Source organism: Pristiophorus japonicus, chromosome 10 (assembly GCF_044704955.1).
Source record: "Pristiophorus japonicus isolate sPriJap1 chromosome 10, sPriJap1.hap1, whole genome shotgun sequence".
NCBI lineage: Eukaryota > Metazoa > Chordata > Chondrichthyes > Pristiophoridae > Pristiophorus > Pristiophorus japonicus.
Genome location: NC_091986.1, coordinates 213,980,304 through 213,999,972, shown reverse-complemented (window position 1 = coordinate 213,999,972; position 19,669 = coordinate 213,980,304).

Sequence of the window (19,669 nt, the reverse complement as noted above, 5' to 3'; positions counted from 1 at the left end):
CATTTGTAGAAGAGCGAATGAGCTGTTGGTTGGAGAACAGGAAATGGGTAACTGACAGAAGTGATAGTAGTGTGAGATTTAAGGGAATTAGATAAGCAAGAAATATACAAGACCCAGTGAGCGTGTGAATAAAAAAATCCTTCCATTTATGTAGCGCCTTTCATGACCACTGGACGTCTCAAAGCGCTTTGCAGCCACTCAAGTACTTTGAGTTGTAGTCGCTGTTGTAATATATGGGAAAAGTGACAGCCAATTTGTGCACAGCAAGCTCCCACAGACAGCAATGTGATAATGCTGATTGAGGGATAAATATTGACCAGGACACCAAGGATAAAACTCCCCCAGCTCTTCTTCAAAATAGGGCCATGGGATCTTTTACGTCCACCTGAGGGAGCAGACGGGGCCTCGGTTTAACGTCTCATCCGAAAGACGGCACCTCCGACAGTGCAGCACTCCCTCAACGCTCCACTGGGAGTGTCAGCCTGGATTTTTGTGCTCCAGTCTCTCTTTAGTGGGACTTGAACCCATAACCTTCTGACTCGGAGGCAAATGTGCTACCCACTGAGCCATAGCTGACACTGAATAGTTAGCGCAGGTTGGCTAAGTTGGATTGGCGGGGGTGGGGGGGAGGGGCATGAAAACCTGGCAAACAGATTCTAACCATAAAGAAAGACAGAGGCTCTCTGGGCGGGGCTGGGGGTTGGGGAGACCTAATAGAGGTCATTAAGATTATGAAAGGGCTTGCTAGGATAGATGTAGAGAAAATGTTTCAACATTTTGTGTGTCTTTGTGCGATTAAACACAGAAAGCTAGCATTCAGGTACAGCAAGCATCGCGGGCCGCCCCGACCTGTGTGAGAACACCATCGCAGGTCGGGGCTATAAATACAGCTGGAGCGCTGGGCCCTGGAACATCGTGGCAGAGGTGTGGCGAATGAGGGCACGGGGCCCAGAAGAGCAGAGGGCCCAGGGACAGCACGGCCCGGCCCACACTACGACATGTATGCGCACTAGATCCTGGTTAACCCTTGCCACTGGATAAAGGCCTAGCTCTGTCAAGTCCGTGTGGTGGCTGATGTGCAACGGTCATCGCACGTTAAAAAAAAATCCACGCACAGGCATCTTCCACCCTTCAATTGGAGTTCAGGACTGGAATATCAGGTCCTTCAATGAAACATCTGTGAACTCTTGTGGAAGCAAGTCATCCTCATTTGAGTGACCACCTATGATTGTGACAGCAAGCAATAAGGAAGGCAAATGGTATGTTGGCCTTTTATTGCAAGGGGGTGGAGTATAAGTGAAAGGAAGTCTTGCTACAACTGTACAGGTCCTTGGTGAGACCACACCTGGAGTACTGTGCACAGTTTCGGTCTCCTTATCTGAGGAAGGATATACTTGCCTTGGAGGTAGTGCAACAAAGCTTCACCAGACTGATTCCGGGGATGAAAGGGCTGTCTTATGGTAAGAGATTGTGTAGATTGGGCCTATACACTCTGGAGTTTAGAAGAATGAGTGATGATCTCACAGAAACATACAGGGTAGATGCAGGGAGGATATTTCCCCTGGCTGGGAGAGCCTAGAACCAGGGGGCACAGTCTCAGGATAAGGGGCCGGCCATTTAAGACGGAGATGAGGAGGAATTTCTTCACTTGGAGGGTTATGAATCTTTGGAATTCTCTGCTCCAGAGGGGCACGTATAGTGGATGGATGCTGACTCTCTGAATATATTCAATGCTGAGATAAGTAAGTTTTTGGAGTCTAGGGGAATCAAGGGGTGTGGAGTTTGGGGGGTAAATTGGAGTTGAGATCAATGATCAGCCATGACCTTATTGAATGGCGGAGCAGGCTCGAGGAGCCGTATGGCCGACGACTCCTATTTCTTATGTTCTTATAACAGCAACTTATATTTATATAGCGCCTTTAAATTAGTAAAATGTCCCAAGGCACTTCACAGGAGTATTGCCAGACAAAACATTTGACACCAAGCCACATGAGAAATTAGGGACAGGTGAAAGAGATAGGTTATAAGGATTGTCTTAAAGGAGGAGAGGGGTTTTGAGGCAGAGAGGTATAGGGAGAGAATTCCAGAGCTTGGGGCCCAAGCAGCTGAAGGCACGGCCACCAATGGTTGAGCGATTACAGTCAGGAATGCTCAAAGGACCAAAATTAGAGGAACGCAGACATCTCTGGGAAGGGTTGTGGGGTTGGAGGAGATTGCATTGATGGGTGAGGCCATGGAGGGATTGGGAAAATAAGGATGAGAATTTTGAAACCAAGGCATTGCTTAACCAGGAGCCAATGTAGGTCAGTGAGCGGGGGTGCTGGGTGAGTGCAGAAGATGGGTGAACGGAGTTTTGGATGACCTCCAGTTTATGTAGGGGATAGGGGTTCCACTTGTGGGGAGGCCCAACTCTAGGGGCCATACATTTAGGTTGGTCGCTAAACAATCCAATGGGGAATTCAGGAGAAACCTCTGGAGAGTGGTGAGAATGTGGAACTCTCTAGCACAGGGAGTGGTTGTGGCGAATAGTATAGATGCAGTTAAGGGGAGGCTAGATAAACACCTGAGGGAGAAGGGGATAGGACATGCTGATAGTGGGAGATGATGAGGCCTGTTGGAGCCTAGACCAGTTGGGCCAAATGGCCTGTTTCTGTGCTGTTAGTTCTGTGTGTGTGTGTGTGTGTGTGTGTCACTTGAAATCCTGAAAATACACAATGGGTCAGTTGTCCATTCAAGAGAAAGAGGGGTTGGGAGGAAGCTGGCGTGGAGCGTAAACGCTGGCATGAACCTGAAGGGCCGAATGTCCCGTTTCTGAGCGGTGAGTTCTAATTGAAGGAAAAATGTTTGTGGGGTGGTGGGGGGAGAGACTCGCTGAAGTGCTCTTGCAGAGAGCCGGCGCGGGTTCGATGGGCCGAATAGCCGCCTCCTGAGTTGCAACTATTCTACGATGCCATGTAATGATCCCAGTAATTGAGAAGCAGCATCTGGGGTCGGAAAGGCACCGGCTCTCTCAGGAAAGCGGCAGCCTGTATCGCCCTGATAAGTGTCTGCAGTAAATTTGAGGTTAATGAGTTTTGCGTTTTAACAGGGGTTTGTTACCAGTATTTTCCAGACAATTATTCAGGCCTCTGATGATGATCAAAATGGACTAGCTTAAACAATTTTTTTTTTTTAAACTGCGCTGAAAGTGTCTTGCCTTAGTAAATCAGCCTGGATTGACATTTGCACAGTACTGCTGAAGTACCATCACCAGAGATTATAAAGAGTCTTAATTAAATGGAATTGAAAGATAGTGAATAAAAGCTGTCTGGAAACCAATGTCTGCTCCATCAAAATTCCTCTCATGAATACAGTCTGTGTTCAGGGATCCTCTGCTCCAGCTGACACCGAGAAAGTTATTGGCATCAGTGAATCACCAATTATTTTTTTCAGGAAGAGACTCTCTATAACGTGCGTTCGCACTACAACCCGAGTGTCTGTGCAAAGTTATCACTTCACACAGATTAAAAACATGTATTTATCGTAGGAGTACAACAACAACAACTTATATTTATGTAGTGCCTTTCACCTAGTGAGATGTCCCAAGACGCGTCACAGGAGTATGGAGACACAAAATTTGACACCGAGCCACATAAGGAGAATTTTGGGCAGGTGACCAAAAGCTTGGCCAAAGAGTTAGGTCCTGTGGGGCGTCTTAAAAGGAGGAAAGAGAGGTTTAGGGAGAGAATTCCAGAGATTGCGGCTCAGGCAATAGAAGGCACGAATGCCAGTGGTGGATAGATTATAATCAGGGATGCTCAAGAGGGCAGAATTTGAGGAGCGCAAATATCTGAGGTGGTGAGGCTGGAGGAGATTCCAGAGAGAGAGGGAGGGAGGGGGGTGAGGCCATGGAGGGATTTGAAAACCAGGATGAGAATTTTGAAATCGAGGCGTTGCTTAACTGGGAGCCAATGTAGGTCAGCGAGCACAAGGGGATGGCGTGAGTTAGGATATGGGCAGCCGAGTTTTGAATCGCCTCAAATTTGCCTGGGTAGAATGTGGGAGGCCAGCCAGGAGTGCGTTGGAATAGTCAAAAGCAAAGTAGCATTTCTATAGCGCCTTTCACAACCTCGGGTAGTCCCAAAACGCTTTACAGCCAATGAAGTACTTTTGGAAGTGTCGTCACTGTTGTAATGTAGGAAACACAGCAGCCAATTTGCGCACAGACCCACACACAGCAATGTAAAAGTGTCCTATGTGATCTGTTAATGTGGGTTGCGGGATAAATATTGCCCAGGACACCAGGTGATAACTTACCTGCTGCTCTTCGAAATAGTGCCGTGGAATCTTTTCTGTCCACCCGAGAGGGCAGACGGGGCCTCGGTTTAATGTCTCATTCACAAGACGGTACCTCCGACAGTGGAGCACTCCCTTGTCAGCCCACATTTTTGTGCTTGGGGGTTTCTGCAGTGGGACTTGAAGCTACGATCTTAAAGTTTGGCCGAGATGATGTGCTTTTGTGTCCACATTTACACTGTGGGTTGCTGCAATCTATGAAGCATAAAAATTACTGTAAGATTAAATGTCGGGGGACTCGATTGTCCACCATTATGCAAACAGCGACAGGAGCTCTCGACAACCCAAGCCCCCCCACCCACCCGTCCCTTCAACCACCGTCTGCCCCACCTGTGACCGAGACTGTAGGTCCCGCATTGGACTCATCGGTCCCCTGAGAACTCATTAGTGTGGAAGCAAGTCATCCTCGACTCCGAGGGACAGCCTAAGAGAGAGATTCTGACGGACTGAGACACTTTCTGACACCTTAGAGACATCGTATCATGTCTCGCCATTTCCCGCCACTGGGTAGCGCCCTTTCAAATTCAGGTCAGAATGAAGCCAGCCAGCATAGCAGTCATCCATTTTGCAGTTAAATCTTTAATTTATTGTTAGTTAGGAATTTCACCTCTGTTAATGCGACCCCTCCAGAACAACAGTTTATGGAAGTAATTTCTCTCTCTTGCTGCTTTGGGAGTTTTGACTGAGAGGTGATCTTATCGAAGTGTGTAAGATTATGACGAGGTGGATGCAGAGAGGATGTTTCCACTGATGGGGGAGACTAGAACTAGGGGGCATGATCTTAGAATAAGGGGCCGCCCATTTAGAACAGAGATGAGGAGAAATTTCTTCTGAGGGTTATAAATCTGTGGAATTTGCTGCCTCAGAGCTGTGGAAGCTGGGATATTGAATAAATTTAAGACCGAAATAGACAGGTTTTTAAATGATAAGGGGTTATGGGGAGCGGGCAGGGAAGTGGAGCTGAGTCCATGATCAGATCAGCCATGATTTTATTGAATGGCGGAGCAGGCTCAAGGGGCCTTATGGCCTACTCCTACTATTTCTTATGTTGGGCATGCAGACAATGTGACCTGCCCAGCGGAGCTGATCGTGTGTGGTCAGTGCTTCAATGCTAGGGATGTTGGCCTGGTCGAGGACGCTAATGTTGGTGCGTCTGTCCTCCCAGGGGATTTGCAGGATCTTGCGGAGACATCGTTGGTGGTATTTCTCCAGCGATTTGAGGTGTCTACTGTACATGGTCCACGTCTCTGAGCCGTACAGGAGGGCGGGTATCACTACAGCCCTGTAGACCATGAGCTTGGTGGCAGATTTGAGGTCCTGGTCTTCAAACACTCTTTTCCTCAGGCGGCCGAAGGCTGCGCTGACGCACTGGCGGCGGTGTTGAACCTTGTTGTCGATGTCTGCCCTTGCTGATAATAGGCTTCCGAGGTATGGAAAGTGGTCCACATTGTCCAGGGCTGCGCCGTGGATCTTGACGACTGAGGGGCAGTGTTGTGCAGCAGGGATAGGCTGGTGGAGGACCTTTGTCTTCTAGATGTTTAGTGTAAGGCCCATGCTTTCGGACGCCTTGGTGAAGATGTTGACTCTAACTTGGAGTTCATCCTCTGAATGTGCGCAGATGCAAGCGTCGTCCGTGTACTGTAGCTCGACGACAGAGGTTGGGATGGTCGTGGATCTGGCAGCTCTCACTCTTTATTGCTGCTTTATCCAATCGTTCTGGGATTATTGTAGTTTGCCCTTTTGATGTACTGTAAGAAAGCTAGAGTCTGCCTTTTGTTTTATATTTTACAGTTCACCGCATCCATTTATTAAAGGATTGTGCAGCTCTGACCTTTATCTTGTTGTGGTTGACACTAGCTGAAGAAGTGAGTTATCGCTTGATGCAAGCTACATTCTTACAGAACCCTGTACCGAGATTATGGTGGATAAAGTAATTCTGTGTTCAGCTGTGCGTGCGTGTGACACCATTTGTTCCTCCCTTATTTCGGACTGTGTCGTATTTACCTTTCCATTTTTTTTCTCTTTTGCCCCAACCACAGGTTCCCGTATGGTGAATGGATGGTGTTGGGATTTAAGCCGGGACGATGGTGATTCTACAACAGGTGAGATTATTTGCAGCAAGGTTCACGGGTGATGTCAGGAAGCACTTCTTCACACGAAGGCTGTTGGAATCTGGAACTCTCTTTCTCTTCCCCCAAAAAGGGCGGGGGGCGCCAGTTGAAAATTTCAGAAACTGAGATGGATAAATTTTTGTTGGGCAAAGGGTTTTAAGCAATATGGAACCAAGGCGGGCAGATGGAGTTGAGATACAGATCAGCCATGATCTAATTGAATGGGGGTGGGGGGTGAGGAGTCGACAGATTGACTGAGTGAGCAAGAACACGGTAAATGGAATACAATGTTGGGAAGTGTGAAGTTATCCACTTTGGTAGGAAAAACATATATAGCACAATTTTTTTTGAATGGTGAGGGATTTGGAAATGTTGGTGTTCAGAGGGACCTGGGTGTTCTTGTACATGAATCACTGAAGGTTAACATGCAGGTACAGCAAGAAATTAAGAAAGCAAATGGTATGTTGGCCTTTATTACAAGAGGATTTGTAGGATCTTGCGGAGACATCGCTGGTGGTATTTCTCCAGCGACCTGAGGTGTCTACTATACATGGTCCCTATCTCTCAGCCATACAGGAGGGCGGGTATTACTACAGCCCAGTAGCCCATGAGCTTAGTGGTAGATTTGAGGGCCTGGTCTTCGAACACTCTTTTCCTCAGGTGGCCGAAGGCTGCACTGGCACACTGGAGGCGGTGTTGAATCTCCTCATCGATGTCTGCTCTTGTTGATAAGAGGCTCCCGAGGTTTGGGAAATGGTCCACGTTATCCAGGGTCGCGCCGTGGATCTTGGGGACTGGGGGGAGGACAAGCTGGTGGCCCTCGTATTGGACTGTTCGGCCACCTAAGGACTCATTCTAAGAGTGGAAGCATGTCTTCCTCGATTCCGAGGCACTGCCTATGATGATGAGAGGATTTGAGTATAAGAGTAAAGACGTCTTACTGCAATTATATAGGGCCCTGGTGAGATTGCACCTGGAGTATTGTGTACGGTTTTGGTCTCCTTACCTATGGAAGGATATACTTGTCATAGAAGGGAGTACATGAATTACAGAAAGTTAACATGCATGTACAGCAATCAACTAGGAGTGCAAATGATGTGTTGGCTTTTGTTACAAAGGGGATTAGAATAGAAGGGTAAAGAAGTCTTGCTACAATTATCAGGGTGTTGGTGAAGCCACACCTGGAGTACTGTGTACAGTTCTGGTCTCCTTATCTAAGAAAAGATATACTTGCCTTAGAAAGGAGTGCAACAAAGGTTTACTAGACTGGGTCCTGGGATGGGGAGATTGACCTATGAGGAGAGATTGATTAGACTAGGCCTATATTCCCAAGGAGAATGAGGTGTGATCTAATTTAAACATAAAACTCTTAAGGGGCTTGACTGGGTTAATGCTGAGAAAATGTTTCCCTCGATCTGGGGAGTCTAGAACCAGGGGTCATGGTCTCAGAATAAATGTTTGGCCATTTAGGACTGAGATGAGAAGAAATCTCTTCATTTAGAGGCTGATGAATCTTTGGAATTCTCTACCCCAGAGGGCTGTGGAGGCTCAGTCGTTGAGTATATTCAAGGCAGAGGGTGATACATTTGTGGATATTAAGGGATATGGGAATAGTGCAGGAAAGTGGAGTTGAGGCCCAATCTACTCAACCTTTCCTCATAAGTCAACCCCCTCATTGCCAGAATCAACCATGTGAACCTTCTCTGAACTGCCTCCAAAGCAAGTATATCCTTTCGGAAATATGGAAACCAAAACTGCACGCAGTATTCCAGGTGTGGCCTCACCAATACCCTGTATAACTGTAGCAAGACTTCCCTGCTTTTATACTCCATCCCCTTTGCAATAAAGGCCAAGATACCATTGGCCTTCCTGATCACTTGCTGTACCTGCGTACTATCTTTTTGTGATTCATGCACAATTACCCCCGGGGATCCTGTACACAATAATTGCAAATAGCACAAGCTGATTCATCAGGATTGATTAAAAAAAAATACTTTGTGACCACTCTTTGGAAGGAAAGTATGAAAGAAAGACTTGCATTTATATAGCGCCTTTCACGACCACAGACGTCTCAAAATGCTTTACAGGCAATGGAGTGCAGTCACTATTGTAATGTAGGGAATGTGGCAGGCAATTTTCACACAGCAAGCTCCCACAAACAGACATGATCTTGTTGAATGGCAGAGCAGGCTCAAGGGGCAGAGTGACCAACACTTGCTCCTATGATCCTAAAGATGTGCATGCCTCCTTGCTTTAAAAAGAAAATGAGCTGGATTATGTGGATTGAATGTTCCTTGAAAAATTACAGCCAAGAGGGTCTTTGACTCTTGTAGTGCTGAAAGGTGGTTCATGTTACAAAAATTGACCCTTTGGGCATGCGTCTTGTGTTTCCACAAGATAATTCCAGCTGGTTTTGTGGGTGTGCGATGTGGGGATACTTTACAATGCAACCTTTTCTATCTTCCATCCAGAATAACAACAACCGAGTCTCCGCTGTGGCTCAGTGGGCAGCACACTCTTCTGAGTCAGAAAGTTGTGGGTTCAAGTCCCACTCCAGAGACTTGAGCACATAAATCCAGGAAGGTCTTCATCATCATCATAGGGCAGTCCCTCTGAATCAAGGAAGACTTGCTTCCACTCTTAGAATGAGTCCTTAGATGGCTGAACAGTCAAATAAGTGAACCACAGTCCCTGTCACAGGTTGGACAGATAGTCGTTGAGGATAAGGGTGGGTGGGACAGGTTTGCCGCACACTCCTTCCGCTGCCTGCGTTTGTTTTCTGCATACTCTCTGTGACAAGACTCAAGGTGCTCAGCGCCCTCCCGGATGCACTTCCTCCACTAAGGGTGGTCTTTGGCCAGGGACTCCCAGGTGTCAGTGGGGATGTTGCACTTTATCAGGGAGGCTTTGAAGGTGTCCTTGTAACGTTTCCTCTGCCCACCTTTGGCTCATTTGCCATGAAGGAGTTCCGAGTAGAGTGTTTGCTTTGGGAGTCTCGTGTCTGGCATGCGGACAAGGGAGCAGGGGAGTTATCCCTGCTGTCTTGGGCCAATATCTATCCCTCAATCAACATTTAAAAAAAAAAAAACAGATTATCTGGTCCTGTCTGTTTGTGGTACCTTGCTGTGTGAAAATTGCATGCCACATTTCCTACATTACAATGGTGACTGCACTCCAAAAGTACTCCATTGGCTGTAAAGCATTTTGAGACGTTTGTGGTCGTGAAAGGTGCTATATAAATGCAAGTCTTTCTTTCATACTTTCCTTCCAAAGAGTGGTCACAAAGTATTTTTTTTATCAATCCTGATGAATCACCCTGTGCTATTTGCACTTATTGTGTACAGGATCCCCGGGGGTACTTGTGCATGAATCACAAAAGGATAGTATGCAGGTACAGCAAGTGATCAGGAAGGCCAATGGTATCTTGGCCTTTATTGCAAAGGGGATGGAGTATAAAAGCAGGGAAGTCTTGCTACAGCTATACAGGGTATTGGTGAGGCCACACCTGGAATACTGCGTGCAGTTTTGGTTTCCATATTTCCGAAAGGATATACTTGCTTTGGAGGCAGTTCAGAGAAGGTTCACTCGGTTGATTCTGGGGATGAGGGGGTTGACTTATGAGGAAAGGTCGAGTAGATTGGGCCTCTACTCATTGGAATTCAGAAGAATGAGAGGTGATCTTATCGAAAAGTATAAGATTATGAGGGGGTTGACCAGGTGGATGCAGAGAGGATGTTTCCACTGATAGGGGAGACGAGAACTAGAGGGCATGATCTTAGAATAAGGGGCCGTCCATTTAAAACTGAGATGAGGAGGAATTTCTTCTGAGGGTTGTAAATCTGTGGAATTCGCTGCCTCAGAGCTGTGGAAGCTGGGTCATTGAGTATATTTAAGACTGAACTAGACAGTTTCTTCAACGATAAGGGAGTGAAGGGTTATGGGGAGCGGGCAGGGAAGTGGAGCTGAGTCCATGATCGGATCAGCCATGATCTTATTGAATGGCGGAGCAGGCTCGAGGGGCCGTATGGCCTACTCCTGCTCCTATTTCTTACGTTCTTATATTCTTAATACTGCGCCACTTAGAGAGATGTTGTGCAAGTACTGATTCGAGATATGGCCTGGGGATTAAAATCCTCGACCTGTGGTCACAAAATCATTCCTACCAGTGGAAGCTGGACACTGAATTATTTCTTTCAGATTGTTAGAAAGTATTATTTGGCACCTTATTACATCTGGGGAACATCTCCAAATGATACATTCGCATGCAAATTACGTGTAGTGATGGAATTTGTTTCAAATGTAAGTGTTCTCCGATTTATACTCTTCTCCCTCCCCCCTCCTTCCACCTGATTAATGGCCAACATATTGGCAATGTTATGTTAAGAATTTCTGGCACTATTTCTGTTGGTGCAGGGATGGCCAATAGAAGCTTTTTAAATTCTCAAGGCTTTTGCAGTGAATCGGGAAAGACTATTGCCTTGAGTGCGGAACTCGCAGACGTTACACCAGGGCCACGAGAGCTGAAGGGCCATTTGCAAGGCAGACACCAATGCTACTCTTGGCTGGAGAGCGACAGTGGGGTTGGGATTGGGGACTTGCCGGAATCCAGCCAGGGAAAGGACCGCATCAGCTGCCTTGCAATGTACTGCCACTAGAGGGAGCAAGGTGTGTGGCACTGCTCCAGGGGCCTGCAGGAGCTCCCAAATTCTGTCTCCTACTAAATCTAATTAACTGTTACAAAAACCTCGTGAGACATCTTTGGGAATCTCTTTTTCTCTCTCCCTCTTTCTTTTTTTTCTTTTTTTTCTTTTTTCCTTTTTTCTTTTCCTTCTTTCCTTCCTTGCTTCTCTCTTTCCATTTTTTTCCTTCTTTGCATTTTTCCTTCTTTGCATCTTTCCATCTTTCTATCTTTCCCTGATCGCTAAAAGGTGCCAAGTGTTATATATGCAGACTATAGATATACTCTCTGTGTAGTCACTGTGTGGTTGCATAAGATGGAGACTAGTTTACCTGATATACTATCAATAAGGTTTACACTGTTGTATATACTATGCTGGCACCACTAGAGGGTGCAACTGGTGGAGACCGGGGTTCCCTGCCCTGGTGGCAGGGGCTGTATAAAAGGGCAGCCACCATGCGACTGCCTCACTCTGGAGTTACGAGTAAAGGACCAAGGTCACTATAGTTTGAGTACAACACATTGCCTCGTGGAGTCATTTTTCATAAGCACACTACAGACATAATAGCAAGTATGGAGTGATTAGCAGGAGAAAGGCAGGGCAGCTGCTGTGAGTGTGAGCCTGTTGTGATATGCTGACAGCAAGGGGCCAGCCCTTGTGGAACGAGGACTCCAGGCACGTCCATTTGTAGAACATTAAAATACAGTTGCACAGTTGGCCGTACAGCTTAATGTCCTGTAGAAGAATGAAAGGAGATGGATCTGTTTTAAACTTCAGACTTCAGATTTCTCGGCCTAGGAAAGCTATTGCCTGGTGAGTGGCACTCTCCCTCCTAAGGCATGACATTTCGAAGAAGAGCTGGGTAGTCATCCCCGGTGTCCTGGGGCCAGTATTTATCCCGTTGCTGAAACAGATTATCTGGTCATTATCACATTGCTGTTTGTGGGAACTTGCTGTGCGCAAATCGGCTGCCGTGTTTCCTACATTACAACAGTGACTACACTCCAAAAGTACTTCATTGGCTGCAAAGCGCTTTGGGATGACCTGAGATTGTGAAAGATGCTATATAAATGCAAGTGTCTTTGCATCGATTTCAGATCTTAATAGCAGAAAACCGGGCAACACATATGATAGGTCCTTACTATACAGTATAAATGCACACGAGGCCCATGCTTGAGAGAAGGTCAGTCTGTGACCTGTCCTTTATTCCTTAGCACTCAAGTGATGAAGGTGGGTGGAGCTTCCCCTTTTATACCTGAAGGGCCAGGTTAGGCGTGTCTCCCACCTAGTGGTCAGTGTTCTCATGGTGTACAACTTAGGTTAGTTTATACATGGATTACAATGCTGGTTGAATACATGACATCACCCCCCCCCCCCGCCAAAGTCTTATTGGGATCACAGGTTGAGTCTCTCTGGTGGTTTACGCTCCCTTGTAGACCGCCTGAGTTGGGGCTCCGGTTGTTGGGCGCTGGCCTGAGTGTCTGCTGTTTGCAGTGCCTCAGGCCTGTCCGGACTGCCCACAGTGATTGGGCTCTCCTCCCTTTGGTTCCGATGTTCGGTCACCTGTGGTGGAGTGAACTCTATATCGTATTCTTCCTCTGCTTCTATGGGGTTGCTGAACCTCCTTTTTGTTTGATCCACATGTTTGCGGCAGATTTGTCCATTGGTAAGTTTAACTACCAGAATCCTATTTCCCTCTTTGGCAACCACAGTGCCTGCGAGCCATTTGGGCCCTGCAGCGTAGTTGAGGACAAAAACAGGATCATTTACATCAATACATCGTGCCCTCGCATTCCTGTCATGGTAGTCATATTGTGACTGGCGCCTGCTCTCGACAATTTCTTTCATGGTGGGGTGTATAAGGGATAATCGGGTTTTGAGCGTCCTTTTCATTAGTAGCTCTGCGGGTGGAACCCCTGTGAGCGAGTGTGGTCGGGATCTATAGGCCAACAGGAGGCGTGATAAGCGGGTTTGTAGGGAACCCCCTTGGAATCTGAGCATCCCCTGTTTGATTATCTGCACTGCTCGTTCTGCCTGGCCGTTTGAGGCCGGCTTGAACGGTGCCGTTCTAACATGGTTAATTCCATTGCCTGCCATGAAGTCCTGGAATTCAGTGCTTGTGAAGCACGGGCCATTGTCGCTGACCAAGATGTCCGGTAGACCGTGGGCGGCGAACATTGCCCGTAGACTTTCTACCATGGCAGAGGATATGCTTGAATTTGAAATGTCACACTCGATCCATTTGGAGTAGGTGTCTACTACAACCAAAAACATTTTCCCCATGAAAGGACCTGCGTAGTCCACATGGATGCGTGACCAAGGCTTGGCGGGCCATGGCCAGGGGCTAAGGGGGGCTTTCCTGGGCGCATTGCCTAGCTGGGCACACGTGTTGCACCTGCGAATACAAAGTTCCAGATCTGCGTCTATCCCTGGCCACCAAACATGTGACCTGGCAATTGCCTTCATCGTGACAATGCCCAGGTGCCCATTGTGAAGTTCTCTGATGAACATCTCTCTGCCCATCTGGGGCATGACTACGCGGTTTCCCCACAGTAGGCAATCGGCCTGAATCGAGAGTTCATCCTTGCGCCTGTGAAATGGTTTAAATTTCTCAGGGCATGCCCTGTACGTGGCTGCCCAGTCCCCATTCAGGACACATTTCTTGACGAGAGACAATAGCGGGTCTCTATTTGTCCAGACTTTAATCTGACGGGCTGTCACGGGTGAGCCTTCGCTTCCGAAAGCTTCAACAGCCATGACCATCTCAGCAGCATGCTCGGTAGCCCCCTCAGTGGTGGCTAGTGGGAGCCTGCTGAGTGCATCGGCGCAGTTTTCAGTGCCCGGTCTGTGCCGAATTGTGTAGTCATAGGCAGCTAACGTGAGTGCCCACCTCTGTATGCGGGCCGATGCGTTTGCATTTATGGCCTTGTTGTCGGCCAAAAGAGACGTTCGGGGTTTGTGATCTGTCTCCAGCTCAAATTTCCTGCCAAACAGGTACTGGTGCATTTTCTTTACCGCATATACACATGCGAGCGCCTCCTTTTCTACCATCCCGTAGCCCCTTTCTGCCTGGGACAGACTCCTGGAGGCATAGGCTACTGGCTGTAACTGACCCTTGGCATTGACATGCTGCAACACACACCCGACCCCATAGGACGACGCATCGCACGTTAACACAAGTTTCTTACATGGGTCATATAGCGTTAACAGATTGTTGGAACATAACAAATTGCATGCTCTATTAAAAGCCCTTTCCTGGCTGTCTCCCCAGACCCATTCGCGACCTTTGCGTAGGAACACGTGTAGCGGCTCTAACAGCGTGCTCAATTTGGGAAGAAAGTTACCAAAATAGTTCAGGAGACCCAGGAACGAACGCAGCTCCGTCGTGTTACGGGGTCTGGGTGCTCTCTGGATCGCTTCCGTCTTGGATGCAATAGAGCTGATCCCGTCTGCTGCTACCCTCATCCCCAGGAATTCTACCTCTCGAGCTAGGAAGACACACTTTGCCTTTTTCAGTCGCAGACCTACCCGGTCCAGTCTGCGTAGCACCTCCTCCAGGTTGTGGAGGTGTTCTTCAGTATCGTAACCAGTAATGAGGATGTCGTCCTGAAAAACCACCGTTCCTGGAATCGACTTGAGGAGGCTTTCCATATTTCGTTGGAAGATCGCGGCGGCCAAGCGAATCCCGAACGGACATCTGTTGTACTCAAACAACCCCTTGTGTGTCGTGATGTTGGTCAGCTTCTTCGACTCACTCGCCAGCTCCTGGGTCATGTAAGCTGAGGTCAGGTCCAATTTTGAAAAAAGTTTGCCACCGGATAGCGTCGCAAAGAGGTCCTCCGCTCTCGGTAGCAGGTACTGGTCTTGGAGTGACACCCGATTGATGGTGGCCTTGTAATCGCCACATATCCTGACCGACCCATCCGCCTTGAGCACCGGCACAATCGGGCTCGCCCAGTCACTGAATTCGACTAGTGAGATGATGCCTTCCCTCAACAGGCGGTCCAATTCGCCTTCTATCTTTTCCCGCATCACATACGGCACTGCTCTGGTCTTGTAGTGTACTGGTCTGGCGTCCAGGTTTATGTGAATCACTACCTTGGCCCCCATGAAAGTGCCAATGCCGGGTTGAAATAATGAGTCAAATTTGTCCAGGACCTGTGAGCATGATACTCGCTCCACAGAGGAAATTGCATTGACATCACCCCATTTCGAGTTCATGATAGCAAGCCAACTCCTCCCCAGTAGTGCGGGACCGTCCCCTGGGACAATCCAGAGTGGCAACCTGTTCTCCGAATCTTTGTGGGCCACGACTACCGTGGCGCTGCCTAGCACCGGAATGATCTGCTTTGTGTAAGTCCGTAGCTGTGCGTCAATCAGCGATAATTTTGGCCTCCTGGCCTTGGATGCCCACAACTTTTCGAATTGTTTGATACCCATCAGGGACTGGCTGGCACCCGTGTCTAACTCCATTGATACTGGGATGCCATTGAGGAGCACTTTCATCATTATCGGTGGCGTCCTGGTGTATGAACTGTATACGTGCTCCACATGAACTCACTGAACTTCAGCTTCCAGCGATTTCCCCCAGTGTCCATTTCTGCAATTTCTGCAGGTATTTTGCTCACCTCTGCAAACTCCGGCTGAATGTATGCCTCCACGCCTCTAGCATGAGTTGCGGTTTGAAACAAAAGGTCCCTTGCCAGTCGATCGTCCCTGACTGCCCCTGTTATTGTCCTTGAGTGCACCATTAACAGGTGTTGATGGCCCCATTACTGGCCGCATTGTCCCTTGCAATGGCGTGAATCGCTGTTCAGCTTGCCATTGTCTCTGTCGAACTCCCCCTCTGGGTTCGACTACATGTTGGGGCATGCCTGACTGCCCTTGTCTGCCTGGAGAACTGTGTGCTGCTTTAACAATGTTGAATCTCTGTCCCAACCATTCCTTAACACAGTCCCTCTCGTCTGTTCTGCTAGTGGCCATGCTCGCGTGGTTTAAATCCCAGTTTCTTGTCGCCATTGATACGTCCTTACTACACAGTATAAATGCACACGAGGCCCATGCTTGAGAGAAGGTCAGTCTGTGACCTGTCCTTTATTCCTTAGCACTCAAGTGATGAAGGTGGGTGGAGCTTCCCCTTTTATACCTGAAGGTCCAGGTTAGGAGTGTCTCCCACCTCGTGGTCAGTGTTCTCACGGTATACAACTTAGGTCAGTTTGTACATGGGTTACAATGCTGGTTGAATATATGACAGCATAATCTGTACTCTCTGGCTAAATCTTGTTGTGTTTGTAAGTATCTTTTAAAAGATACTTACAACGGCAATTACGAGTGATTAATGTCGCTTGAATTGATGATTGCTTTGTCGTGCTTAAAGTGCTTGGATTTCAAATCACAGCAAGCTAATGACTAACGTATTGGGCCAATATTTAGAAGAGATAGTAGCAGGAAATGAATCCGGCCTGCGGTTTCCTTTCCAAGGGGCACTCGTCTTAAAGGGACACGTCACAGACCAGCACACGCAACAAATTATTAACATTCAACTGGATGGCTTTGGAGGCAGTTCAGAGAAGGTTCACTCGGTTGATTCCGGAGATGAGGGGGTTGACTTATGATGAAAGGTTGAGTAGGTTGGGCCTCTACTCATTGGAATTCAGAAGAATGAGAGGTGATCTTATCGAAACATATAAGATTATGAGGGGGCTCGACAAGGTGGATGCAGAGAGGATGATTCCACTTGGGGGCATAATCTTAGAATAAGGGGCTGCCCATTTAAAACTGAGATGAGGAGGAATTTCTTCTGAGGGTTGTAAATCTGTGGAATTCGCTGCCTCAGAGAGCTGTGGAAGCTGGGTCATTGAATAATTTAAGACAGCTAGACAGTTTCTTAACCGATAATGAATAAGGGGTTATGGGGAGCGGGCAGCGAAGTGGACCTGAGGCCATGATCGTATTAAATGGCGGAGCAGACTCGAGGGGCCGTATGGCCTACTCCTGCTCCTATTTATGTTCTTGTGACATTTAGCTCGGTCTATGTATGGAGAAATCTTCTGCAAAAGATGGTGGTTTGTCACTTTCAAATATTAGGAAAGCTCCATCACCTTAAATGCATTTTTTTCAATGTATGTACGTTCGTTAGGGCCAGTTTCTCTTCCAAAATCATGTGTTCTCTTGCCATGATGGCCAACTGTTCTCCTGCCTCAGTAAACAAGACTAGTCCCCTTCGTTAAAAAGCCATGAGTTTAGTTTCCAATTTGCAAGAAAATGGTCTCTCGATGATGGTGCTTGGAAGACCTTGCTCATGGGAACAGGACGAGGCCATTCAGCCCCTCGTGCCTGCTCCACCATCCGATGAGACTGTCATGTATGTACTTTTGGGATCACTAGCCACTAGATGGCGTCACTGTTGGAGGCCATTGGGCTGCACGCACGTGTGTGCATCCCAAGTATAAAAGGCCAGCCATTTTGTATATTAGTCACTTTGGGCCTTAATAAAGCAGAGCCAAGGTCATACCTCTTAGACTGAGTACTGTTTAACTCCAACAGTTATTGCATACACAAGAGACCATGGCTGATCTGCACCTCAACTCTATTTGGCTGCCTTGGCTCAGTGTCCCTTGATACTGTTGTACCTATAATCTCTCGATCGCGATCTTGAAAGCTCCAGTTGACTCCGCATACACAGCCTTTTGCGGGACAGAATTCCATCTTTCCACGAACGTGTGCGTGTGTAAAAGTGCTTCTTAACTCCTAAATGGCCTAGTTCTAAATTTTAAGACCACGTCCCTCTTGTTCTTGATATCTTCAACCCCATTCCTTATGAATAAAGCCCAAAGTAGTAGCCTCCGGACCAAGGAAGCCATGCTCAAACTGTATATGGCTCCGATCAGACCACACCTTGAACACTGTGCTCACTGAGCTACAAGGGGAAGCATCTAAGCCCCCGAAGTGGGACACAGAAGAGCCTCACAGAATCATAGACATTTACAGCACGGAAGGAGGCCATTTTGTCCCATCGTGTCCGCGCCGGCCGACAAAGAGCTACCCAGCCTAATCCCACTTTCCAGCTCTTGGTCTGTAGCCCTGTAGGTTACGGCACTTGTCCAAATACTTTTTAAATACCAGGAGGGTTTCTGCCTCTACCACCCACTCGGGCCGTGAGTTCCAGACCCCTGTCACTCTCTGGGTGAAAACATTTCCTCTCTGCTCCCCTCTAATCCGACTATTCCAACCCACTCCTGGCTGGCCTCCCACATTCTACCCGACCTAAACTGGAGGTGTTCCAAAACTCGGCTGCCCGTGTCCTAACCTGCACCAAGTCTTGAGAATCCCAGGTTATAATCGCTTAACCATTGGCGGCCGTGCCTTCTGTTGCCTGGGCCCTCCCCCTTCCTTCAACCTCTAAGTTTTTTTTTCTCTCTTTTTGTCTTTCTCTTTTTGTCTTTCTTTTTCTCTCTCTCTTTCTTTTTCTCTCTCCATCTCTCTCTCTCTCTCTCTCTCTCTCTCTCTCTCTCTCTCTCTCTCCTTTCTCTCTCTCTCTCTCTCTCTCCTTTCTCTCTCTCTCTCTCTCTCTCCTTTTTCTCTCTCTCTCTCTCTCTCTCTCTCTCTCTCTCTTTTCTCTCTCCTTTTTCTCTCTCCTTTTTCTCTCTCCTTTTTCTCTCTCCTTTTTCTCTCTCCTTTTTCTCTCTCCTTTTTCTCTCTCCTTTTTCTCTCTCCTTTTTCTCTCTCCTTTTTCTCTCTCCTTTTTCTCTCTCTCTCTCCTTTTTCTCTCTCTCTCTCCTTTTTCTCTCTCTCTCTCCTTTTTCTCTCTCTCTCTCCTTTTTCTCTCTCTCTCTCCTTTTTCTCTCTCTCTCTCCTTTTTCTCTCTCTCTCTCCTTTTTCTCTCTCTCTCTCCTTTTTCTCTCTCTCTCTCCTTTTTCTCTCTCTCTCTCCTTTTTCTCTCTCTCTCTCCTTTTTCTCTCTCTCTCTCCTTTTTCTCTCTCTCTCTCCTTTTTCTCTCTCTCTCTCCTTTTTCTCTCTCTCTCTCCTTTTTCTCTCTCTCTCTCCTTTTTCTCTCTCTCTCTCCTTTTTCTCTCTCTCTCTCCTTTTTCTCTCTCTCTCTCCTTTTTCTCTCTCTCTCTCCTTTTTCTCTCTCTCTCTCCTTTGACCAAGCTTTTGGTCACCTGATCTAATATCTCCTTATGTGGCTCGATGTCAGATTTTGTCTGATAACACTCTTGTGGAGCACCTTGGCGTATTTTACTGTCCTGAAGGTGCTATACAAGTTGCTGTAAACATGAAGAATGGCTGCTGGTGCCGAGGGTTCATCATAGGTAGTCCCTCGGAATCGAGGAAGACTTGCTTCCACTCTTAAAATGAATCCTTAGGTCGCTGAGCAGTCCAATATGAGAGCCACAGTCCCTGTCACAGGTGGGACAGACAGTGGTTGAAGGAAAGGGTGGGTGGGACTGGTTTTCCGCACGCTCTTTCTGGTGCCTGCGCTTGGTTTCTGCATGCTCTCGGCGACGAGACTCGAGGTACTCAGCGCCCTCCCGGATGCACTTC